Source organism: Sarcophilus harrisii, chromosome 4 (genome assembly GCF_902635505.1).
Source record: "Sarcophilus harrisii chromosome 4, mSarHar1.11, whole genome shotgun sequence".
Lineage (NCBI taxonomy): Eukaryota > Metazoa > Chordata > Mammalia > Dasyuromorphia > Dasyuridae > Sarcophilus > Sarcophilus harrisii.
In genome coordinates this window covers 306,631,581-306,657,211 of record NC_045429.1, presented here as the reverse complement: position 1 = coordinate 306,657,211, position 25,631 = coordinate 306,631,581, and the positions used below count along the sequence as shown (strand labels likewise).

Sequence of the window (25,631 nt, the reverse complement as noted above, 5' to 3'; positions counted from 1 at the left end):
TTCTGAAACTTGCTTAAGAAGTCAGAGGTTTAAATTCAGGAAAAGACCCCACCTAGCTCCTGGCTTTTGTTTTAGCCCCATGCCTCCCTCAAGGAAGGACACATTCCTCAAAGAACAGCACACTTTCATTTCCTTACACTTTCCCCATCCCAGTAATCCTGAACCTCAGTTTACCAGTGTACTCTGCCCCCAACTGCCCCCCATCCTTATGCCATCCTCCTTAATTTAGGACCATCACCCCAACACCCACCCACACCCTTCCACTCCAGATCTGCTCTTTCTTTCCACTATACCTTCTGAAATATCAGTATAATTAACACACTTCTTTCATCTTAAATAACTTCATTTTCCTTTCCATCTAATGGCAATGAGAGCTGACCTCCTCCTAGTGACATTGGTACCCTTGGCACTATTTCCAGCCCCAGTTATATTATGTATCATATCCTTCACCCCTGAGTCTCATTGGAAGGGAGGGTGGGGAATGGAAATACTCCTTATTCCCCATTACCACTTTTAGGATCTCCTAATGTAATCACTAAGCAACTTTTCCTCCTTTGAGGAGGAGTCACTTCCAGTCAGTCAATAAACATTTTCCTTCCATTCTCAATATGTTAAGTTCCAATCTCTTTCCATGACTTTTACCCTAATACTTGGATACTTCAACATATATATCAGTGATTTCACAAATACTAGAATTTCCCAGTTTCTCAGTCAATTCAACTTTATGACCTATTTCTTCACTCCAATTTGACACAAACATAGTGATACTGGTGATAATACCATCAACCAGATTCATGAATTCTGAAATTCCTGTATCTGATCATAATCTTTTATCATTCCATCTTTCTCTAGGTCATACTCTATGACAATTCTGCTCTTCTACCGACTGATTTTCTGTTCCTTTGAAGAACTCAAATCACTGAATCTCAAAGAAAAAAGAGATCTCAGTGATCCATCTGAACAGTAATCCCCTCCCCATTCTAGCAAGTTATCTTCATTGACAGAGAATTTACTACCTCTTAAAAGGGAATTAATGAGTCCAGTGGTTGATCAGAAGTTCCTTGAGAAGACAGGTGATTAGACTGTTCAAAATCTTCCCTTGAGGAACTGGCTAGAAAAGACCCTGGGGCTAAGACAAAAGCCAGGAGCTGGATGGGGTCTTTTCTGGGACTCATCTTCTTTGACTTCTCAGCCAAGTTCTCAGAACTTGTTCTTATCTACAACTCACATTTTTAAAAATAGCAAAGACCTTTTCAGTTCCTCTGCTGGACAGAGTCAAGGAGCCCAGTATGTTCCTGTAGAATATCCAAAGTAGAACTCATCGGTTTTCCTTCCAAACTCATCTGTGTTTCCAACTTCTCTGTTTCTGTCAAAGGTACCACAGCCCTTCTAAATAATTTAGGTTGACATTCTTAGTGTCAAGATTACTTCTTTCCTTTTCCTTTCCCTCAAAGCTAGATTTTGTGATTTCATAACATTTAACTCCTTTCTACTCATCTAATTTACTACTTTAGTTCAGCTTATTATTTTTGCTATTGTTCAGTTTTTCAGTCATGTCCAAATCTTTATGACCCTAGTTGGGGTTTTCTTGGCAAAGATATTGTAGTGGTTTTTCATTTACTTCTCCAGCTCATTTTACAAACGAAGAAACTGAGACAAATAGGGTTGTAATCTGCCCAGAGTCACACAGCTTAATAAGTGTTTGACGCTGGATTTGAACTCAGGAAGATGAGTTTTCCTAACTCCAGGCCCAGCATTCTCTACTGTGTACTGTACCACCCAATTGCCTTTATTATTATTTAGTTTAGCTTATTGTAATAACCTTTTAATTGGCTTCTCTGCCCCAGGTCTCTCCCTCCTCCAATTCATCTGCCACACAGTTGCTAAAGTTTTTAAAGTTCTGATTATCGATCAGAGCAACATTGGATTGTATATTTAGAAGGTCCTTGGGGTCAACTGATTCCCTTGTTTTACAGAATAGACCCAGAAAGGGGAGGCCACCTGTTTACCCTCAGGAATCTTGTTACCAGTAAAGAGAACTAGGATTCCAATTCAGTTTCTCTGACTCCAAATCCAGTACTTTTTCCACTTAATATGATCAAGAAATATTTGACTGTGCTTAAGTCTTCCTCTTTTAAGAATTTTTTTTTTTTTATTCTGAGCTTAGTAGACAATGGACAAAATGGGTAGTTCCATATACATAGTAGAACAACAACAAAAGGATTGTCTGTGAGACTGCTGGTCTCTATTATGTGCTTTTCTTTTAAAATGTATATATTTACATGTTTATTATAGATTTTAAATATATAATATGTTCAACTTGTAGTTTTTAAAACTTGTTTCTGCTTGTCTGGCTTTCTTTCTGGCCTTCTTTCTGTTCTCTTAATTAAAAAAATAAAAGATGCCTCAATAACTTTTTTCTTTCTTTTGTTTTTCCTCTGCTCCACTCCCTAATCCCCTTTACCACCTTCCCTTACCTTTTGTAAAGGAAAAAGCCCTTAGTTAAAATTGCATAGTCAAACAAAACAAATTCCCACATTAACTGTGTCCAAAAATTGTATGTCTTACTCTGCAGACCTTCTCTTATTCTCAAAGGGGTAACCTTGTTTACCTCCCTTGTCTTTCTGATGCAAAGGAGAAGGATGTTACCATGCTAATTAAATATTTATCTGTCTCTGAGAGAGGTTGGAGTTGATTTTTATTTTTGGCAATAGGAGAGTTACATAGTTCAACTCAGAGGTCTCTTTTGACCCTAGCAGTGTATTCTGCTCTCTTTATAAACCCAGCTTTGGAGAGGAATGTTGAAGACAGTTTGGAAGCTTTCCTGAATAGAACATATGTGTTTGGTACATGGTATGTAATGGGCATTTGCCAAAATAGGAATTATCTATTTTGTGAATTACTGGGCAAATTATAAATTCAAGATTTGGACTCCCCTTTCATTCATCAGGTATCTGAAGAATGAATTCCTTCCTTCCTGAGGGAGTTAGTATGGATTAAGATGGCAAAAAAGCCAGTTGTTGCAGGAACTGTGGGATGTTGCTGTGAAGTAGTCCAAATATTCTGAAAAACAACTCGGAACTACATCCAAATAACCTGGTGATAACATTCCTAGGAGTTTATCTTTAAAGACAGTAGGAAAAGATCCATGGGTACAAATTATTGGGATCCATCCTTGTAAAGGCCAAAGAAATGGCACTGAGCTTACATCAGCAACAGAAGCTCTGTCTAGGTAGATTGATATTAATGTGAGTTCACATTATATGAAATTCAGTTTAGTGCAGATGATAAAATGATATCAGGTCAGATTTAATGTGAGCCAAAATTCAATTTTATAATACATGCTAGCTGAAGATTTTAACATGGCACTATGTTGTTAGTCTATACTTACTATTGCTATATATGGATATGATGTGTTGTTGCTGTATATATTACAACAGTTGCATTATTTTTGGAAGCCCTTAACAAAATGGAGAAAAGAATACTTCAGATGGAAACACTGCCAGGGCAGGAGAGAACATTAGAACAAAAATATGTGATGTAATTGAATGGTATAGTAATTAAAAATAGGATAAAATGTCAGAATGCCTGAATCTATGGTACAAAATATTATAAAACATGCAGACAGATTAAAAAAATTAAAGTTGCATCATCTTTTTTGGTTTGCAAACAACAATAAGGAATAGTAGTGCTATAGTGATAGAAATGATGGACTATGTTATTTGTATGGATTGGAGATTGCACTCAAAAACATGTGCCTTTTAGAGCAGTCATTTAGATAAAAATTTCATGTTATAAGGCAATGTAAGAAAATGGAAATGAAATGAATAGTAAAGAAACTTTTACTACAAGTAGCCTTGGTTGGTTTGATTATTTTAAAAATTTGATTCAGTTGCATGATGTCAAAATTACTGGAGAAGCAGTTAGTGCAAATGAGGACATAGCTGTTAAATGTCTCAATGTTGTGAAGAAAATAGTCAAAAAAGGTGAATACACTGATCAACAAATTTTTAATATTTATGAAACAGGCTTATTATGAAAAGGATGCATTTCATAATTTACATTTCTTTTTTATTTTGATAATAGCTTTTTATTTTCAAGATACCTACAAAGATAATTTTCAACATTCAAACTTGCAAAATCTTGTGTTCCAAATTTTTCTCTCTCCCTTCCTCCTCCCTCCCTCCTCTAGACAACAAGTAAAACAATATAGGTTAAACATGTACATTTCTTCTAAACATACTAAACATTTATCATGTGTCCAAGAAAAATCAGATCAAAAGGGGAAAATGAGAAAGAAAAAAAAAAGCAAGCAAACAACAAAAAAGGTAAAAATACTATTTTGTGATCCACATTCAATCTCCATAGTTCTCTTTCTGGATGCAGATGGCTCTCTCCATCACAAATCTATTGGAGTTGGCCTGAATGACCTCATTGTGAAAAAGAGCCAAGTCCAGCACAGTTGACCATCATAAAATCTTATTTTTGCTGTGTTCAATGATCTCCTAGTTCTGCTCATTTTCCTCAGCATCAGTTCATGTAGGTCTCTTCAGGCTTCTCTGAAATTCATCCTGCTGATCATTTCTTACAGAACAATAATATTCCATAACATTCATATACCATAATTTATTCAGCCATTCTCCAATTGATGGGCATCCATTTAGTTTCCAGTTTCTTACCACTACAAAGAGGGCTGCCACAAACATTTTTGCACAGATGGGTTCCTTTCCCTCCTTTTAAGATCTCTTTGGGATATAAGCCCAGTAGTAACAGTGCTGGATCAAAGGGTATGCACAGTTTGGTAAACTTTATGAAATAGTTCCAAATTGCTCTCCAGAATGGTTGGATCAGTGCACAATTCAACCAACAATGTATCAGTGTCCCAGTTTTCCCACATCCCCTCCAACATGCGTCATTATCTTTTCCTTTTATCTTAGCCAAATTGAGAGGTATATAGTGATACCTCAGAATTGTCTTAATTTGCATTTCTCTAGCCAATAGTGAATTAGAGCATTTTTTCATATGATTAGAAATGGCTTTAATTTCTTTATCTGAAAATTGTGTATTCACATCCTTTGATCATTTATCATTTGGAGAATGGCTTGTATCCTTATAAATTTGAGTCAGTTCTTTATAGTAGAAATTAGGTCTTTATCAGAACTCTTGAATGTAAAAGTTTCCCCCCAGTTTTCTGCTTCCCTTTTAATTCTTGGCTGCATTGGTTTTGTTTTTTCAAAAACAAATTTAACGTAATCAAAAATATCCATTTTGCATTTCATAATGCTCTTTAGTTCTTTAGCCATAAATTCCTTTCTTTTCCACATATCTTAAGTGGTAGACTATCCCTTGTTTTCCTAATTTACTTATAGTATCATCCTTTATGTCTAAATCATGAACCCATTTTGACTTTATCTTGATTATAGGATATATAACTTACATTTCTAAGAAAGAAAAAACGAAATCTAGATTTAAATTGTCTAAGGATGGCTTAACACTTTTTATTGATAGGTAATGTAGAGTATATTTTAAATTAAAAGGTTACAACCATTGATCACTTCCATATCTTTGATGGTCAAATAAGGAACATGGAGGACTAAAGATTGTTTTTCAGATTCTTAATTCTGCTGCTAAAAAAATTCAAAGACAACAATTTTGCATTTAAAGCATTACTGGTTTTAAATAATGCTTCAAGTTATCCAGTAAGACTTGGTTCATTGTATGAGAATGGGAACACACAAATCCATTGATATATGGCTAAAGCTTTCTACCTTCTAGTGTTTGAAGATTTAAAGAAAGAGAAAGTTCATTCTATGCTGATAAAATATTTTAAATGACAAAAATGATATTTTTCTTATATTTTTAATATTACATTAAGAAACAGATAAAATTTTATTTTCACATTTTTCATTACATATTTTCACTGTCCAATGACCATATTTTGCATATAATTATAACTCTAAATAGTATGAATTTGAATAATGCAAACACTTCAGAGTTTCATATTTATAATAGTTGAGATCTGACTGCAAATAACTGTAATAGAATATAATTATTACATAAGAAATAGTGAATATGGTAGATTCAGATAACCTGGGAAAACTTCTTTGAACTATTGCACAGAAAAGTGAGAAAACCATGATAATTTGTAATAATGTTAAAAAAAAAACATTCTGAAATATAAAAATTCTAATCAATAAAATGATCAAGTATGTCTTTAAAAGTATGTCTCTCTTGGCAGAGAGGTGATGAGTAGAAGAATAGGATAAGACATGAGTTTTCAAACATGTTCAATGAATGAATTTGTTTTCCTTGACTTACCTATTTGTTAAAGGATGGCATTGAACTTGAACTTTTTCTTCTCTTTAAACCCCTTGATATTATTTCTCACCTATTCTTCTTTTTTTCCCTCACATTTTTCTGACAATGAAATAGCCTTATTTTTCTTCTTAGGAAGGCTAGTCCCTCTATCTCTTGATCTTATACTTCCCCATGTTCTCTAGCAGATTTCAACATTAATTATCTCTTAGAATGGTTCCTGCCTTCAAGGAGCTTACATTCAGCTGGAGAAATAACAGGAAGACAACAGACAAGATAGTAACAGGTTAAACTGGAGATAATCAAGAGGGACATATTTACTAACATCAAACTGGAGATAATCAAGAGGGAGATATTTACTAACATCAAGGAGTATTAGGAGAGACTAAACATAGAAGATGACATTTTAACTGAGACTTGAGGGAAACCAGGAGGCCTAAATAAGGGAGGAGATGCCCAAGGGCAGAGTTAGTTTAAAAAAAAAAAAATGGCCAGAGTGGAGATAGAATGTTTTGTTCTAGGAGCAGCAAGGAAGGCAGTCAGTGTCCCTGGATTCCAGCATGTGCACATGGGGGTGTGTGTGTGGAAGAATTAAGGTGTAAAAATATTGAAAAGCTAGATTGAAGGGTCAAGTTGTAAGACTTTAAATGCCAGAGGACTTTACATTTGTAATGCATATAACATATTAATGCAGTGATACATATATGTAATTTATAAATATGTCAGGGGGTGTGGGTTCAAAAATGTTTCCTGATAAGGGTACATGATCAAAACAAGTTTGGAATCCACCTCTCTATAGTTTGTTTCCACTCTAAAGCCTTTGAAATGCTAATCATTATTACTGTATAAATGTGCTTTTTATATAGTTACAATTCCAAATTCCATTTTTTTTCTCTTTTAGTAATCTGTGTGATGGGGGTCTGGCTTATGAGGTTCAGACTTCAGAGTCAAGGCCATGATAAAAAAAAAAAAAAAGAGATATTTCTTTCAGATGTTTTCTATTGGTTGTTGAGGGAAAGGTTTGCCTAAACAAGGTGGATCTGAGGACATTTAATTCAATCTTCATTTTACAGAATAGCAAACTAAGGCCCAAAGGAGTGAAATGACTTGCTCAGACACACTAGTAAGGAGCAGAGCTACAGAAACAAATCCTCTTGACTGGAATCTATGTTGTCTTCCACAACTATCCCTTTGGCCTGCTTAGTTTCAGCTGCCCAAGGATAAGCATCGTTTAGTCTGCTCTCTCTAAACCAGCCCTTGAGCCAGGGAAATGGAAGCAATTAAGTGGCAGGAATCAAAGAGGGATGTTGGAAGTAATAGGACTGATGTAAAGGGGACTCAGAGACTCATAGTCTGTTAGAATGTTCAAATCTCAACTCTGCCACTGAACACTTGGGTGACTTTAGATAAATAACAATCTCTCTGAACCTCAATCTTTTCATCTATAAAATGAGGGGGTTGGATGAAGTAAATTCTAAGATCCCTTCTACCTCCAGATCTTCTGGGACCTTAGACATCCACTCCTTCAGCCTTTACATTTTATTGATGACTTGCTGAAAGGAGATAAGACTTGTCCAAAAGTATACAAATAGTCAGTGGCAGAGATTTCACATCTGGGTCATTGCACCACGATGGCAGAGAAATGGGTGAATTGGAAACAAAGTAGATTTTACCATGCATGAACAAGGTTATTAGTGAATTTCTTTGTGTCCATCAGCTGCAGAGCACATGAGTTCTTTTAGCAGTGGCAAGTTTAAGTTGTCAGTCATGAAGTAGGATGCCCTTAGACCCTCCCCACTAAAACCATATTAGCCATTGCTTACTCCTAAACTGGCTGGGTGACTATCATAGGCCACTCTGTTTTGATCAGATGAGTTTTGGAAAGTAACCATAAGCAGGAGGGTTAATGAGATATAGGAGGCTTTCAAGCACGATGGTATCCTTTGTGTTTCTTTAATGTTTTCCTTTTTTTTTTTTTTTTTTTTTTCAAAAATACTTTTCAACCTTCTAGCTTGTTTTCCCCTATTTGCATCCCATTTAGACACGGAGAACAGATGGTTGCAATCCCCAGCTGAGGAAACTGAAGAAGCCCAAGGTCACATTGGTAGTTAATGGTGGAGCTGTGCCTAAAGCTCAGGTTTCCTGCTTCACAACTCAATGGCTCATCTTCTAGGCCACAGAATGTGAAGTGACTTTGAATTAGATTAGAAAGAGGAAGACAAGTCTGTACAAAGTGAAAAGATAGATCTATTTCCCATTGCTTCTGTGTTATTTCTCTTTCTCTGAAATCAACCCCTCAAGTACTTATCAAGCACCTACTATGTGCTCTGGATAGTATGTAAGTTACAGGCACGGGATGGTGGGGTGCAGGGGGGGAAGTTTGAGGGGTTAGGGAGGGATGTTTTATAAAGATTAAAAATCTCTACTCATTATAAGCTTATATTTTAATGAAGGAGACAAGAAGTACATATGTATATATAAGATATATATATATATACATATAAATATGATATTAATACATTTATGCCCACATAACTTAAATAAAAAGTAATTTGAGATTACTGAAAGTTGGGGGAAATCAGGAAGAGCTTGATGCAGAAAATGATACCTAAATTATATCAAAGGAAAAGAGAGACCTTTTGAGGTATCCCAGGAGTGTAGATAGACATTCCGTGCAGGGGCACAGAAATGGGAGATTAGTTGATGGCAGGTTGGAGGGAGAATAATGTCCTCCTATGAGGCTGGAAAGATAGAATAGGGTCAGGTTATGAAGAGAACATTGGAGAAATTTGCTTTGTTCTATAGGCAATAGGAAGCCATTAAAATAGGTTGAGTAGAAGAGTTTGCTTGTCAGATTTGTAGTTAAGGAAAATTACTTTGGCAGCAGTGAGGAGGATGGACTGAAATCATGAAAGATGTAAAGCAGGACTGTTGCAATAATTTAGATGAAAGGTGATAGGGAACTGAATTCAAGTTGCAGCAGTATGATTGGAGAGAAGGATCAGTTAGCAATGAATCCATTGATGAAAAGATAGGGCTGTGTGTGTGGTGCAATAATTGTTCTTTTTGAAGGGAATAAGGGCCCCAAGATTTTCTATTCCCATTTAAAAAAAAAAAAAAAAACTTGGAAATGGTGACAATAAAAGGTTCTCTAGGTCTGCCTGAATACATACACATAATATAACGAACACACACACACACACATAATATATACAAAGGTACTGTATGAAGGAGGGGATTAACTGTTGGGAAAGGGGAATTAGGAGGTTTCAAAGTCTATATAGTAAATCTGGATCTTTTTTGGGAGCATTTATTTTACATTGAATTAAATATTTTCAAATGAAAAAAAACATCTTTTCTCCTAACTACCCTGCCCCCACCAGTGGGGAAAACCAAAACAAATAGCTTGGCCAGACCCCCCCAAAATTCTCACAGTATTTTTATGTATGTGTGTGTATACATGTATGAACACACACATGGATATAAACATATACATACACACATATCTATATGCATACACATATGTATATATTATTCTATACTTAGTCCCTCTATTAGAAAGCAGGTGCCATGTTCTATCACCTGTACTCTGGAATCATGATTGTTCATTGTCTTGCTGGGAGTTCTTTCAGTATTCAAAGTTGTTTATAGTGTTGTAATTGTATGCATTGTTCACCTAGTTTGTTCTCCTCGGTTCAAATGAGCCTTCTCAGATTTCTCTGAAATACTTCATAATTTCTTATGTTACAATAACATTCCATTACATTCATTTTGAACTCGGAGGAAAAGTTACTACATTCCAGACATTGGGACTGACCAGCGCAAAGGCACGAAGGGGGGAGATTCAGTGTCCTAAGAAAGGAACAGAGAGAAAGCCATTTTGACAGAATCAAAAGAGATTCCGATCCTCCTCCTCGCTCATACCTGATTCTTCCTTTGGGCTCCCCTCTGCTTTCACAGGTAGGTAGCAAGATCTGTACTACGGATCCAGCCTTCTGCTCCTCTCCCTGGAAGTGGGGTAACCCATGGCAAGGCCTCTGAGGGCCGGATTTGGGATTCAGCAGATCTGGGCTCCATCTTTGATCACCTCCCAGCTGTGGTAGTTATGGGTGTACAACCTACAGGCACTTATGTGCCATAGGTTCCAAATACAGTACTAGGCACTGGGGATTACCAAGATAAAAATGCAAGTCTCCACCCTCCAGGAGTTTATGTTCTATTGTAGGGAAAGTAAATGTATGTATATGAGTAGACAAGTAGGTATTTTGCAAAGGATGTTCTAGAAGCTGGGTGGGACCAGGAAAGGCCTCTTGTGGATGGGGCCCTTGGAAGCTACCAAGAAATCAAGGCGCGGAGGTCCAAGGGAGGGAGGAGGCCCGCCGAGGGGCTGTGTTTAGGCGGGAAGGCCAGAAATGGAAGGTCAGGTGTGATGGAGACCATTTTGGCTGGACCTCAGCGTTCATGCAGGTGAGGAGTGATATACGCTCCGTTTGGAAGGTTGAGCGGGAGCCAGATGGTGAAGGCTCCAGAAGCCAGACAGAGGAGTAGTCTTTCTTCAGCAGGGAGCCTGTCCTCAGAGATCACCTTCCATTTACACTATTATAGATTTTGTATATATACATTTTTTGGCATCTTCTCTGTCCCACTAGAGTGGGAGCACCTTAAAGGTGCCTTTCCGTCTTCTCCTTTCTTTGTAGCTTCGTGCGCAACAGTACCTGGCTGCATCGAGTAAGTGCTTAATAAATGCTTGCTGAATGAGTCATGTCACTTCCCAGACAGGGATGTCAGGTGTAATACCTGACCGGGGGGTGGGGGGTGGGGAGGGTTTAAGAGCATACAAAAGCTTCTGGACTCTAAGGACTCAGAAAAAGGTCGGCAATTTTTGTCACTGCCTCGGGACCTTGGGGCAAGCCATCTCCCCCTTCTGGCCTCATTTCCTTCCTTGCCACGCCTGGGGCTGAGTAGACGGTTCCCAGCCCTGCTGTAAGCGCTGTGATCTTGGGTTAAGGCTTCGGGTCACAGCCTGTCTCTCCCTTTGCCCTCACAGCCACCTCGGCGGAGCCGCGGCCCCGGGGCTGGCGTGGCCCCCGCACTGCAGTGCCGGGAGGAGGCTGGGTGGCCTCTTGGCTCCGGCTGAGCTCATCGATCAGAGCAGCCCCTGCTCAACCCCTCCGGGCTCTGCTCTCCCTGGCAAAGCCCCTGGCTTCCCCTCCCTCCTCTCCTACCTTCCTACAGGGGCACCTCCCCCCTTCCCTTCCCTGACCCCCCCTTCTCCCGCTCCCCTCCCGGCCTCCCCTCCCCTCCCCCTCTCCCCGAGCTTGGGGATGATTTCATTTTACACGACAGCGCGCATCCCTGTCAAAGCAAATTAAGAGGGATTAATGCCCGAGGCTTGAGCAGACTGGGAAGCGCTTGGAGGCCGTGGCAGGATGGGAAGAGAGCGGGGCAGCCTGTGGGAAGGAAGGTATTTCTCTTGTCTTATTCTGGGTAGCGCGGAGCCGCGTCAGCCCCTGCGGGGAGCGCGGAGGGGAGGGGGGACCTTGTCTTGGTTGAGTGGCGGAGTCTCTCTCCGGCCGGGGCGGCTACGGCCGCTTGCATCCCCCTGTTTCGCGGAGTCTCTCTCTGTCTCCTTGTCGGGATGTCCCCAAGCCTAGCTTCCAGAGCAGATGTTTAGGGCCGAGAGACCTGAGGGTAATCCCACCCCGCCGCCTCATTTTTCCCCAGGAGGAAACTGAGGCCCGCCGAGGGCGAGGGTCGCAGTGGTCGGCAGAGCCCCGAGCCTTACCGGCCCTCCCCCGGAGAGCGGCCCCTTCCGCTGCAGCAGCTAGCGAGCTGCCTGTTCCCTGCCCTATCGGGGATTACCGAGGTATCTGATGAGCGCAGCGGTTTTGAAAATGGGAAATCTGCCTTTGTGATTGTGCTCCCTTCCCCTCCTCCTGCTTTCTCTGTGGAAAGAGGTACGCCTGTGACCGTTTCCTTTTTTTTTTAACTGCAAGTGGAAGGAATCTATCAAGGATGGGATGGAATTGTTGCCAGCATGTGAGAATGCGGGGCCTTAAAATGGGGAAGAAGCCGTCAGGCTCTCCAAGCATTTTCTCCTAAGGGCCCAAGTTTGGCATTTCCATTTTGAGAGCAGACCTCTTGGCCAGGTAACAGCTGGAAAGGAACCTCCCAAGCATCCTGCCTTCTGGGAAGCCTGGTGGTGCTTTGGGGCAAGTGCTAGATTCGAGTTCAGAGTGGGCAAATCACTCTTGTACATCTCTCACCTTGGGGTTTCTAGGGTCCTTCCTAACGTGAACATCTAAGGAGTGATTATATACATACAGACATACTTACGTATACATTTATATGCACATAGGCACATAAATACATATATATACACAGGATATATTTAGTCACCATTTAAACATATGTTTATATATGCATACATGCATATATATTCAATCACCACATGTATATGCAAAAATATGTATATGAAAATAATGTATATAAGATATATAAGTATAAATATATAAGATATTTTGTTATTCTGAAAAATGCCAGCATTTACAGTGGAATAATGCTCCTTAATATTAAATACAAATCTGTTATAAGTTACCTATGCTATTAATTATAACAATATCGATTCATTAAATTTATAAAATAATCCAAAATAGGAATAATTTCCACCATAAAAAAGAACAGAAAAAATTAAGTATAAAATTATAAATATTTATAACATATAACTTGTTATATATAATATGGATACAGACGCAAATATGTATAGACCATGGTAATTTTAAAGCTTTCTTGTCTGTGTCTCCCTTAGAACTCTGCTGTGTATATATATATATATTTCATACTTATTTTTATCTTTAAGCTTTTTATTTTCAAAACATATGCATAGATAATTTTTAATTTTCTTGAAAAACCCTGTCTTCCAAATTTTTTCCCTCCTTTCCCCCCTCCCCTCCCCTAGACAACAAGTAATCCAATGTATGTTAAACAGGTGCAATTATTCTATACATATTTCCACAATTATCATGCTGCACAAGAAAAATCAGATCAAAAAAACAAAACAAAAAGCAAGCAAACAACAATAAAAAAGTGAAAATGCTATGTTGTGATCCACACTCAGTCCCCACAGTTCTCTTTCTGAGTGCAGATGGCTCACTTCATCATTAAGACCATCAGAACTGGCTTGAATCACCTCACAATTGAAAAGAGCCATATCCATCAGAATTGATCATCACATAATCTTGCGGTTGCTGTCATACATATTTTTAAAAAATCAACTACATAAATTGAAAACAGAGAAAGCCTGACCACACAGTAATTTGGTTTTTTTTTTTTTTTTGGATTTTTTTCCCTTGCTTTCTTTTTCTTAAATTACAAAAAATTCTTATTAAAGCTTTTTATTTTCAAAACATATGCATAGTTTTAAAAATCCACCTCTGCAAAACTCTGTGTTCAAAAATTCTTCTCCCTTCCTTTCCCCCACTCCCTTCCATAATCCAATATATGTTAAACATATGCAATATAGTATATTTCCACAATTATCATGTTGCACAAGAAAAATCAAATCAAAAGTCTGCTGTATATATTTTTAAAAGTGCTTCAATGCCCTCTCCCCCCCTTTTTTTTTCCCAGGGGGAGAAGAGATCACAGTCTCTTGTATTCCCTTAATTACTTGCTTCCCAATAAAAAATCTTTTCTTATAACAAAGAATAGTTAAGCAAAACAAATGCATATATTGGCCTTATTAAAAAAAAAGTTTAATTCTGCATATCATCTTTCTGGCAGAAGGAGGGTAGCATGACTCATTATTGGTGCTCTGGAGTCATGGTCATTATGTTGATTAGAGTTCTTGCATCTTTCAAACTTGTTCTTCTTTATAATGTAGTCATTGTATAAATTTTTCTTTTAATACTGTTTGCTTCACTTTCACGAGGCCATATAAATTGTCTCAATGTTCTCTAAATTTATTAGTTTCATTATTTTGTATGATACAACATGGTAACCATTCATTCTATTCACATAAGCTTGGCTTGTTCAGCCATTCCTCAAATGATGAGTACCTACTTAGTTTCTAGTTGTTCACTACAACAGAAAACGTATTCCTCATCGTAGTATGCATAGTTTAGTAACTTTTTAGATATAATTCCAAATTGCTTTCCAGAATGATATATATCACAGTTTCTTTTTTCTTTTTTTTTTTCATTTTGGAATTTTTAAAAAAATTTATTTATTTAATAGCCTTTTATTTACAAGTTATATGCATGGGGAACTTTATAGCATTAACAATTGCCAAACCTCTTGTTCCAACTTTTCACCTCTTACCCTCCACCCCCTCCCCCAGATGGCAGGATGACCAGTAGATGTTAAATACATTAAAATATAAATTAGTATATCACAGTTTCATCAAGAGTACATTACTTCAATGACCTCCCACAAACCCTTTAACAATTCCCATTTTTTCTTTTTTTCATCTTTTTTTTTTTTTTTTTTTTTGGCCAAACTGATGAATGTAACATACTACTCAAAATTTTTATAAAGGACATTTCTGTTATTTTCAGTATTTAGGAAATATTTTCATATAATTGTTTATAGGTTAGATTTCATTTTAGAGAAGTGACTCCTTCATATTTGGAAATGGCCTTGGTTCTTTTTTTTTTTTTTTAAAATCAGTTTTCTATATATTTTGGACATCCCAACTTCTTGCAAAGATTTTTTTTTCTCATTCTGTTTTTCTCATACCCATAATTGTTTTTCTTGTAAACTTAGCTGAACTGATTTTATTTGGGGAAAAAGTTTTTAAATTTTATTTGATCAAAATCATTCTTCTTATGACCCCTCTATTCCATTTGGGTCATAAGCCCTTCTGGTATCTATAATTGCATAAAGAAAACTTCTTCAACTGTGGGTTGCAATCCCATATTGGGTTGCAAAAATTTTGGCAACCGTAAAAGGTATCAAATATTCCATCAAGATTTAATTCTTTGTGTAAAAATAAACAAGCACATATTATTTTAAAATAAATTTGTGATTTACCAGTAAATGTTTGATATATATGCTTATTTTATATACCTATATACCTAGGGTTGCATAAACATTTCTCGAGCAAAAAGGAGTTGGAAGTAAAAAAAAATTTAAGAAGCCCTGCTATAGATGATCCCTTTTTTGATCTGACCTTTTATATCTAAATCATGTATTTTTTGGAGTTTATTCTGGTATATCATGTGAGATGTTGATCTAAACCTATTTTCTGCTACACTGCTTTCTAATTTTCCCAATAGGTTTTGTTTAACACTGAGTATCATTCTATAGTAGTTAAGAACCTTTGGGTTTATGGAACACTACACTATAATGTTCATTTATGCTGTATATCTAATCTGCCTTACTGATGATAAGATTTCCTTTTTTTTTTTTTTTTAAATTGGTACTAAGTAATCCTAATGAATAGTGTTTATGGTACAGTTTGAGATCTGATGCTGATAGGTCCCCCTTCCTTTCCACTTTTCCCACAAAAACTGACATTTTGTACCTCTAAATTTTATTATTTTTTCTTCTCTAAAAAAAGTAGTTTTTTGGTAGTTTAGCATGGCATTGAATAAGTTAATTTATATTGTATTGGCACATCACAGTCATGAGCAATGAATATTTAATTATCCAGGTCTCCTTTTAGTTTTGAAAAAGAATATGTTATAATTGCATTTTACAATTTTTGTCCATGTCTTGGTAGGTAGACTCCCCAATATTTTCTACAGTCTGCAAATTATTTTGAACCAAGATCTCTATTTCTATGTCTTTTTGTTGGGTTTTATTGTTTATGTGGTTTGTCCTCAAAGTCTTCCTAAAACTACAGTTTTAATAGCTTAAAACTATACAAACTCTTTTGAAACAATCTGTATATAAAAAGACTGACAATTTATGGAATTTATTTTATATTGTTTTGTTTAAGTTACTAAATGTTTCAGTGAATGTTTTAATTGAATCTCAAGGATTCTTTAAAGTAAATCATTTTATAATCTGAAAAAAGGATTTTGTTTACTTCTTGCCTTTATTGTCCCAATTTATTTTTCTTATATAGTTAGTAGTGGTTTTGTTAATGGACATTTTTGGTTTTTCCTTAATATGATTGTAAAGACCTCTACTGTTATTCTATTACTTATAATGGTGCCTCTTAGTTTTAGACTCATATCATTTATCATATTACTTCAAAGGGCTCTTCATTACTAGGATTTTAATTAACATAAAGGGGTATCATAAGTCCTTTTTTACCTAATTGTATAATTTCTATTGATTTAGTTGTTAATGTGGTCTGTTATGTCCATAGTTCCATACCGAACCATCTATATTTCCATCTAATCATATTATACAACTTTTAAAATAATATAGTGTTATAGACTATTTTCTAATATTTTATTAAGTATTTTTACATTACTATTCATTAGGGATATATTGGTTTATAGTCTTTTTTTCCCCTCTGCTTTTTCTCTGTCTGGTTTAGGTATGAAGGTTCTATTTGTAACATTGAAAGAATTTGGTGGAATCCCTTTTCCCCTTTGGCACTTCAAACAGCTAATTTAATATGGGAACTGTTTTTTAATAAATAAAAGGATTACCAGTAAATCCACCTTAAACCTGGTCTCCTTCCATCCATAATTTAGGAATTCATTTATGATTTAAAATTTCTTCTCCCTGCAATTGGGTTAACTTTATTTCTTAGAATGTAGGTATTTTTAGTTTTATAAATATTTCTCAATCTCATGTATATTGCCAGTTTTACTATCAAATAATTGAGTAAAATAGTTTCTAATAATTTCTTTTCTTAATTTATTGTGAATTTTCCTTTCTTTTTTGATTATTTTCTTTTCCTGTCTTTTAAGAAACAGTTTATCTGTTTTATTAGTTCTTTTAAAACAATAGATCCTAATTTTATCAATGGTGCTACTTTTTTTTTTTTGCTTTCAGCTTTTTAAATCTCTCATTTGATTTTTAAATTATATTTTTGTGTTTAGTTGAGGTTTTTTAATTTGTTGCTTTGCTTGCATTTTTATTTCCATTTATAATTCAGTGATTTTTTTTCTCTTTTGTTGATAAAATATTGATATATTTTCCCATAATGATTGCTTTGTGTTTTTCAAAAGTTTTGGTTTTTTGTCTAATCATTGTCATTTCAGGGATGAAATGATCAAATTGACTTTTAGAAACCTTTGTTCTTTGACCCATCATTTCTTTAGGTTCAAATTACTTCATGTCCTTTTAAGTTTTAATGCTTTCTTCAGTGGCTCTTTATTGAGTATAATTTTAGTTGTACTCACTAAAAGATGTAGTTAATATCCTTATTTTTCTGTATTCCATTTGAAGTTTTTATGTTAGCAACATGATTATGTTAGCATAGTCACTGTAGAAGTGTCATACTTGTATGAGAAATACATGGCTATATATAAATATATCCAGATATAGATATGTCTCTCTCTATATTCATTTCACTTTCTATTCAATAATTGTTTTTTAGCTTTTCTAAAATCTATTTAGATCCTTATCTGTTATTTTTTTTTGGGTTAGTTTTTTCCAGGTCTGAAAAGGGCATATTGAGGTCTGCAACTATTAGAGTTTAGCTGTTTATTTCTCCCTATAATTTAATGACCTTTTCTTTCAATTATTTAGATACAATCACATTCAATCCTTATATATGTGTATATGTGTATGTGTGTATACACACATATATGGGTGTATCTAGCTAGTATTGATACCATTTCATTTCCTATGATGTCTTTTAAGCATTTCAAAAAATATATCAATATTATGTTTTTTAAATGCATGGTTGCAAAAAACCATTTAACATTATTCTAATTCCAAGCAGTTCTAGGGGAAAGAAATGCCTAAATTGGCATAATCCCTTTATGACACCTCTTTATCCCAGGGAAATTTGAGGTAACATTTACAGATCTTGAACTTAAAGGAAGGCATATTTTTAAAAATAGTTGGGTTAATCTTCCAGAATAGTTACTTAATCTTCAAGTGGAGCTGACTCAAATAAAGCAGTGACCACTCCTTTCAGTGACTGGAAGACTCTCTTCCCTGGCATCAATATCTAAATCCCTTTTTAATTAAAAAAGGGCACTTTCTTTAGGTGGGCCTTTGGCCAACAGAGTCAAAGCAATCATTTTAACTTGACAAGAGATAACTTTTGTCCTGAGTTTTAAATTTCATTATTAATGATTTCCTTAAGGACACCCTTTTGTTCTTGTACTGCCTACCTGGCCAAGTTTGGAAAGGGATTTTAGACTAGAAGAAAGTGTAAGAGGTTTTTAATATGCTTCCATGCATATAAAACTTTCCCCTTTTATTCATGCCTATTTTTCCTGTAACCTTGTCCAAAATCATGATTGCTCCTCCCCTTTTTTATATGCCTGAAGTATAAATTCTTCCAGCTTCACATTTTAACTCTGTGAATCTTTGTTTCAAGTGTTCATTTAAAAATGTATTGGATTCTCCTTTCTAATCTATTTTGCTTCCTTCTTCCCTTCTGTGGGTAAATTTATTCCATTCATGTTCATGGATATGATAAATTGTGTATTTTATTCCCAATAGATCTTATACTTTCTTTATCCCCAAACCCTCTTTTATTATAAAGAATGAGAAATGTGATCAATACTGCTGATCTATATTTGATCCAAATCATGGTCCCTCTTTGCTTTCCCTTTCCCAGACCCTATTCACTGGATCTTACCTATTTTTCCTTCCCCAAGTCCTCCGAGGTTTGATTTGCTTGTATCTGTTCCTTTTCTAACTTTATTCCTTCCTTGAAGTCTGAGCTATCCTTCTATCCCTATTTGGATTTAATGTATTTCTACAACAAACTGTGTGTGGGGGTGTGTGCGCATGTGCATGCATTTGTATTTGTGCTCAACCCTCCTTTGTCTGATTTAGAGAAGAGATTCATATTATTGCTGGCCATCTGCATCCCTTTATCTTCCTGTAGCCTTGTTCTAAGCTGTCCCAATTATGAGAAATAGTCTCACTTTCTTCATTTTTGCCTATTGCTTTTCCCCCTCCTTTTTCTTTCCTCTCAAGACCATCAAAACAAGACAACCACTAGACTCTTTTATTTACCTCCCTCTGTGACTCTTAAAAGATAGTAGGGTTTTGATGGGACACATCTCTTTTCCCCTTATTGGAATATAAGCACTTCATGATTGTTTAAGGCTTCATAATTATTCATATATTTATATAACATATATATTCAATATCTCTGTTGTGTTCAGATCTTTTAATAAAGAATGCTTGAAAGTCTATACCTTTAGAGTTTCATTTTCTCATTATATTCAATCTGGCAGATTGCTATTTTTGGTTGTAAACCTCTCTTTTGCATTTTTGAAGGTTAAATTCCAGAATTTTCTCTGCTTTATAGTCATGACTTCTAAATCTTGTGTAATTCTGACTGTGGTTCCTTGGTACTTGAACTTTGTGACTTCTTGCAGTGATTTTTTAAATTTTAATTTATTAGAAACTCTATAGATTTTTTTTTCCCTGAGATATTTCTGAGAGTTTTCATTTTGAGTTTTCCTTTAGGAGATGTGATAAATGCTTTTTATTTTCACTTTAGTCTGGTTCTAGAACTGGGAAGATTTCATTTGTGATAGTTTGTTCAGAGTTTTCAATTTTCAATTATCACTTTATTATTTGCTTTCAAGGTCAGTCTTTTGATGGACACTTTACATTTTATTTTTCAGTCTTTTAATTTTATTCTAATATTTCTTGTCCCATAGAATTAGTGTTAGATTTCCTCCATCCTAATTCCCAGGGAGTCTGTAACTTGGATAAGGTTTTCTGTCTTCTGTTCTAAGCTATTTATCCTCCTGTTCAGAATGTTGTCACTCAAGTCTTCAAATTTGCATTCAGAACTTTGCATGTTTTTGAGGTCCCATGCTCTGGCTTTCCTGCCATCCCAGATTTGTAGGTTTCAAGTGCCCCTGAACAATCTTCTCTGGTCTGAGGTCTTCCTGTGTCCTGGCTTTTTGATGGAGTGATCCTACAGGCTTTTAGCTATTTGTTTTTTGGAGAGTGCATTTTTGTCCTGGTTGAACATGCATGCTGTAGTTTTTCTTTGAACTCCTGGATTATTATTTGGTCTGGTGCCATTTTTAGATCTTTTTATCATAAAACCTGTAACCTCTCATGCTATCACCTTCAATGGAGAGTTGCATTGTTGTTATCTTAAATAGACTAGCACAGCAATTGCAGGAGACTCAGTGTCCACTGAGGGGCTGTGATGTACTCCATGGATATATATGTTAGCAATGTAAATATGGTCTGTGGGGTGAGCTCCCATATGGCAGCACTGTATCCTTCCTGCCTGAGCTTGTGGATGCCTACTTATTCTTGTAGCTCACTGGTTGTTCATTTCAGCTTACACCAACAAATCTAGTTTCCCATACAATTACAGTTTCACTCAGATTAATTTTTAATAGGGTTTTTTCATGTATATGTAAAGATAAGTTTTAAACATTCATTTTAATGAGATTTTGAGTTCTAAATTTTTCTACCTCTCTCCCTTTCATTCAAGCAGTCTGATCCATTCAGATTATCTCAAGGCACCAGGGACTACCTCATTCATGGGAAATTGACCCTTCCTATCTAACCCTCTTGTTCTTGCTGCCCTGCCCCTCTAATGCATTTTTTTTTTTTACTCAATCAGCTATTCACAGTAATGACACTTTAGATTTTAAACAAAACCATTCATTTAATAACACAAAAGTAATAATAATAGTTGATCTTAAATCAAAAGTATAAATAATAAATAAGTCACAGTCCACACATAAACTTTGGTTTACTCTCTTGTATCAATGCATTCAGTATCTATAAATTAGAATGGGCACACATTTACAGAAATCTGTCGAGGAGGCTCATGAATGAGGAAAACCATTGTGTTCAGATTACTTACAACTCTGGCAGTGGAACCTTAGATATCTTCTTTCTGTTTCAGCAACTATCTGTAAAAGTTCCTTAATGAATTTAGCTTCTTTTGTGACATGAATCCTTCTACTGCTGAGTAGAGATCTGGCTGCCATGCATAAATAGAATGCTGGACTTTGAGGTCAGCAACTGGAGTTCAAATCCTGCCTTACAGACTTACTGCTGCATGACAATGGGCAAGTGTTTCCTCAGTTTCCTCTTATCATTAGCAAATAAGATAACATAAATACTATTTATTTATTTATTTATTTTATTTATTTAATAGCCTTTAATTTACAGGATATATACATGGGTAACTTTACAGCATTAACAATTGCCAAACCTCTTGTTCCAATTTTTCACCTCTTACCCCCCCCCACCCCCTCCCCTAAATGGCAGGATGACCAGTAGATGTTAAATACATTAAAATATAAATTAGATACACAATAAGTATACATGACCAAAACATTATTTTGCTGTACAAAAAGAATCAGACTCTGAATTATTGTACAATTAGCTTGTGAAGGAAATCAAAGATGCAGGTGTGCATAAATATAGGGACTGGGAATTCAATGTAATGGTTTTTAGTCATCTCCCAGAGTTCTTTTTCTGGGTATAGCTGGTTCAGTTCATTACTGCTCCATTGGAAATGATTTGGTTGATCTCGTTGCTGAGGATGGCCTGATCCATCAGGACTGGTCATCATCTAGTATTGTTGTTGAAGTATATAATGATCTCCTGGTCCTGCTCATTTCACTTAGCATCAGTTCGTGTAAGTCTCTCCAGGCCTTTCTGAAATCATCCTGTTGGTCATTTCCATAAATACTATTTAATAAGTAGCTATTATTATTATCTACTGTGTGTTAGCTATAACATCCCTGTCAACCTCTCAGTGATTTCTCTTATTCTCTGCTCCCAACTTGTTCCTTTTCTCTGCTAGATTTTTTTTTTCTCAAAAGCAAGTATAGAATCCATTATTTCCAGCTTCAGGCTTGGCTGACTCAGTTCTGAAAACTGTCCTTTCTCCTTTTCTTCTCTTTCTGGGGGCAGATTATAATCGGATAAATTACAGTTGTCCTGTAATCATGCCAGTTTTGTGGTCCTTATCTCCCTAGTTTATAATAACTTATCATATTCAAAACTCAGCAACTGCTTGGCTAAGAACTCTCAGAGTGTAACTCCCAGCAACTGTCTACTGTTTTTCTTAGAATTCTGAGCAGGCTTAACTCAGGAACAAATCTTAAAGGGACAGTACATTACAACACAATGCCTGTCTGTGCCCTGTTCCCAAGACAAGCGGGAAGATGGATGGACTTGGAGGCAAAATGATAAGGTGAGAGCAAAGACTCAGTGGAAGCACAGTGGAGGGAGGGTGGAAATAGGCTTCAGAGGGCAGATCATCCATTGTGGGAGGAAGTACCTAAGCTTTTCTCCTTTCCCGAGCCTGAAAAAGAGCTTCTCTCTTTGTGAGACTCCATTCCCTACACATGGTATATCAATGATTCCTTAGATCCAAACATCTCATTAGGATGGACTGAATATCAGCACAGTGGTACAAGGGAAAGAATGTTTGCTTTGGATTCAGAGGACTTGACTTCAATTCCTTCCGTAGTCATGTCCTACTTAAATGAGCCTAGACAAGCTTCTTAGTCTGGGCTTCCCTATAAAAGGAAGGGATTGGACTAGACATCCTCTAAGGTCCTTTTTAATTCTAAATGTTTGATTCTGTAATCTATAATCCTATGCCTTCATAGCCTATGGGGCTCTTGACCCTTGTTCTTCTATAAATTCCTCCATAGAGGATTTCACCTACACGCTATAGAGTGTTCCTCTGACCATTTTTATATTTTGAGGTTACCAGTACAAGGGGCAGATTGTTCATCTGTTATTCCATACTATGAAGCTGCAATTGGCCTGCCTCTTCCTCATCTCTTACTGATTGTAAAGATGTTTTATTTGGTTTTTTATTTTACTAAAAACTTTGTGTGTGGGAAGAAAGGAAGGGGAAAACCAATTTATTAATGAATAACCTTTTGTTAATTAACTGTTTACCATGCACAAAACACAGTATTAAACATTGGGGATACAATAGAGAAGCAAATATTCCTAAGGAGCTGAGATTCCAATAAGGAGGAACACCACCTGAGAGGCTTACTTGCAGGGCTGATGAAAGGTTAGGATGTAGGAGCAGGCTGTATGGATGTGAATCTTTTTTAGCATCATTTCTATTGATAACATCATGTCCATTTCAGATAATGAATAAGCCTAAGGACTTGGTAGGGATGTGTATGAAAGAGAGGGTGGGGAGAGAAGGGGAGAGAAAGAAAGAAAGAGAAAGAGGGAGGGAAGGGGGAGAAAGGGAAGGAGGAAGAGAGGAAAGGAAGAAGAGAGTGAGGGAGAGAGGAAGGAAGGAAGAGAGGAGAGAGGGACCGAGGGATGGATAGACAGAGGGACAGAGGGAAGGAGGGACGGACAGGGAGAAGGAAGTTAGGGAGAGAAGGAGGGAGAGAGGGAGGGAAGGAGAGAGGGAAAGAAGGAAGGAGGGAGGCAGTTTCTTAAGTCTTCCACATCCTCCACAACTATGACTGCTGCAGAGGCTAGGAGCGCAGCATCTGCCAAGGTTAATGCCAAGCATTAACCAGGTTGAGTCTCTACCAGGACTTGCTTCTGGAGTAGGTCCCATGGCTAGAGGCAGGTTGGGATGGGAAATGATGCAATTCCTTTGACTTTTGGGATTAACTGCCCCATTGATAGTTGCTGGTCTGCAGATGGTGTTGGGGATGGTGGGCTGTCTCTACGAAAGTTGCTCCCATGAATGACGGTTGCAAGGGGTGGGCTAGGAGGGAAAATGCTCACTTATTTTAGACTGCTGTCTCCTAATCCTGCCAAGATGCTTCCCAGCTGGTTCAAACCTTGTGTGTTAATTTCTCGTAATTTTACTCTCTTGGGTGGCATAATTGCACACCTCACAAAACTGGCATCTATCACATGCTAACACTGTACCAACTGTACCAGTGTATTGCTGGGTTTTTAATGCATACTTTTAGTTCTTCGGTTTTGATTGGTGGTTATATCTGAAATTTATCTTTAGATCCTCCCTCCCCGTCCCCCCTCCTTTGATTAGGTAGATTGAAAATAGTTGGGCAGATAGATATTTAGGGTAGCTAAAGCTCCATTGTACCAGTCTGATTTGTGAATGTGTGCGATTATTAGAGAAATCTACTTGAATTCTGGGTTCCCAAACAGAATTTTGAAGTGATACCCTGCCCCCTTCAATCCTCTTCCCCAGAACACTCTCCTGATTCATCAAGGTGTAGTGGAAAAGTTACTCTGTACTATATACACTAAACTTTGTACCACAGGGATTTCTCTGTCAATAAGTAAGCCACAAGAAACTTCCTATCTAGAAACTCAGAGTCTAGGGTTTCCTTCCTTGATTCTGTTACTTTTCTTATTTCTTACATCTTCATTGGGCCATCTACAGAGTGGGAGGGAATGACTTTTTGCTTCCTGTAGTTGAGGTTCATGAGAGAAAAAAAAAAAGATCTGAAGGTTTTAATGGTCTGCAACTTAATATAATACTATGAAATGAGGGGTGGGGGTGGGTGAGCAACTAACACTGCAAACAGTGACAAAAAGCATTCTGTCCAGGCCAGAGGAGGTGTAATGGTCTCAGTGTGCTATGCTGTAGTGAGATAATATCTTCAATGATACATCCAGTTCTCGTTGTTGTTAGTGGTATTTGTCCTTCATTTTTGAAGAGGAACAGTGAATCATGGTAATGCATATTGACTTGCACCTTAATTGGATTTAAGTGAGGCACAAAGTCATCAGCCTCACTCTCTTCTAGAATCATCAAAATCCAGCGGGGCGACCCAAATTAGGCTGAATGGTGATGGCTTGAGATGCAGGGGTACTGCATTTTTAGGAGACATCTCAGAAGAGGGGCCTTAGCAGGGACATGAGTGCTTGTCTTCAGATTTTTGCAGGGCCTTCTGATGGAAGAAGGATTCAGTGAATCAAGAGGCAGGGTAGTAGAGTGAATAGAATAGACAATAGGACTTGGAGTCCCAAGGAAACCTGGGGTTCAAATCTTGGTCTGCCACTTACTAGGTGGGTGATTCTGGGCAGGTCACTTAAACACCAGAAGCCTCAATTTCCTCATTGTGAAAAACATTACTAGTATATATTTCCCAGGAATTCTGAGATCAAATGAGTGTAAGATGCTTTGTTCTTAATGTGCTATGTAAATGTGAATTTTCTTATATTCTTTGTGGTCCCTCGGAATAGATTTAAAATAGGGGAATGAAAAGCAGATTTTGCCTCAGAATAATAGTGATAATTGCATTTATGTAGGAACATATATATATATA

The 25,631-nt window shown here is 36.7% G+C and overlaps 1 protein-coding gene across 7 annotated transcripts in view; it reads left to right on the top strand.

Annotated features, from left to right (window-relative positions):
- Positions 1-25,631, top strand: part of AATK (apoptosis associated tyrosine kinase) — a 200,975-nt gene that overhangs the window by 32,102 nt on the left and 143,242 nt on the right. Inside the window, exon 1 of one of the 7 annotated variants that reach the window (XM_031965607.1) lies at positions 11,591-11,779. The exons of the other annotated variants lie outside the window; for them this stretch is intronic. The gene's annotated coding sequence lies outside the window, so the exon portion shown is untranslated. Of the gene's footprint in view, positions 1-11,590; positions 11,780-25,631 lie in introns of those variants that run through there. 7 annotated transcript variants of the gene reach the window in all.